We start from the raw sequence: 1,700 nt of genomic DNA, 5'->3' as shown, positions 1-1,700 counted from the left end.
AGCTATCTCTGTTGAGATCAGATTCTAACTCCTCCTTGTCTCTGCTTTCAGGAATCCTGTTTCCCTTGGAAGCTCTGGATGAGCTTACCCTGTTGAGCCTGCCCTCTGAGCCAAACCTGAAGACTCTTCTCTGGATTCCCCTGCAGCTCTTGGCTAAGAGCTGGAAACCCAAACCAAGGTCTGCCCTCAAGTCAGAAGCGGTTATTGGACTCTGATGAACTAAACAGTCTCTGGACCCAACAGTTCCTCTCTCAAAGTTAAAACCCGGACTCCTCAAGGTATTCTTCTGAAACTCTTAAACTCAAACTCTTCTGTTCCAGTGCTAACTGAACTGTCATCCTCACAGACTCCAGTGAACCTGTCCCCCGGCCTGAACCAGTTCCAGTGTTATCTTACATGTGCTTGTGCTTCAATAAACTCTGTTAAACTTTTCATCAGTCTCCGTTGTGTTCTGCATATTGGGCTTTTCTGAACCCATCATGACAAGCTAATGTGCAATCAAAATGCTCTGTTTAAAAATCATGCTCTTTATGATGTCATAAGGGGAAATAAGCAGACCAGAGCAAGCTGTTGCATCCCATCAGCCAAGCAAAGGCCTTCAAATTATGTATAATGCCTGGACTATCATTAGGAACTCTGACAGGTTGTCATGTTTTCAGGTTCTGGGGGTGCGGTTTTTGGGAGGACAGGGGCTTGGAAAGTCAAGACAGTTTATGCTCAGGAGGGCTGAATAAGAAGATTTTTTGTAAAGGCTGTCTGCCTAATTTTAGAGGAATTTTCCTCCACAAGCAGCAAAAGCATGCTATTGGGGGCTCATTGTTAATATTTATATTTTGAAATGTAGAATAATATGGGACCTTTAACAGTCTTCCTCCATGTTTTGGAATCAGATTTCAGACCTTTTTAGATGGAGACTGAGAAGTCTTTGAGTTACTAGTAAATACAAAACAAATTTCCCCCATTGGATCACCCATTCAGTGATGGATCTGACCCTCCAAAGTTACAAAGGCAAGTTTTTAAAAGGACAGCCCAAATGGAACATTGATACATGCCAAGTGATGCATATTGACCTGAAAATACTTTAACATGTCTGAAATAATGTGAATATTGTGGAACAAAGCTACATTGTTGTACTTTAAACTTTAACTCTAAATGCAGAAGTTTGAAGAAGCCTTTCCCAATGTATGCATTATTAGAGCATCAGTTTTTGTTAACACAATCACAATGCACACAATATTTTTTTAACAGTCTTGAATTATTACTAAACCTTTACATGTATTGTTTAAACCATTCAATTCCCACTGGTTTAGCTTATCACTTAAAAAAGTATCCATTTCAAAGAACAGAAACTGAAAGTAACATAATCGGATAGTATGAGTGATCACTGCTCATAAATGCAGCCACAGAATAATGAATTATTTTATCAGCATGTACATCAAAGGAATGCAGTAAGAATTAACATTTCTAGAAATTAGAATAACACATTTAAAATGCTCACCTGTTCATGCAAAGGGTTAAGTCAAGCAGATTGGAGGAGAAAATGGAAAAGAGCAAAAACAGAAGGAAAGGTGCAACGAAAATGACTCAGCCCACTTTGTGAACAAGATCACAGGAAACCCGTTTTAAAACAAAGAGCCAGGTTGCTGATTTTGAAAGAGATCAGATACAGCAGGGTGTGGTCTGTTGGTAAAACTCAGGGA

This window comes from Cyprinodon variegatus, unplaced genomic scaffold (genome assembly GCF_000732505.1).
Source record: "Cyprinodon variegatus isolate N-32 unplaced genomic scaffold, C_variegatus-1.0 Scaffold2176, whole genome shotgun sequence".
Taxonomy (NCBI): Eukaryota; Metazoa; Chordata; class Actinopteri; order Cyprinodontiformes; family Cyprinodontidae; genus Cyprinodon; species Cyprinodon variegatus.
The sequence above is the reverse complement of the archived record's forward strand: the minus strand, read 5'-3'. Positions refer to the sequence as shown.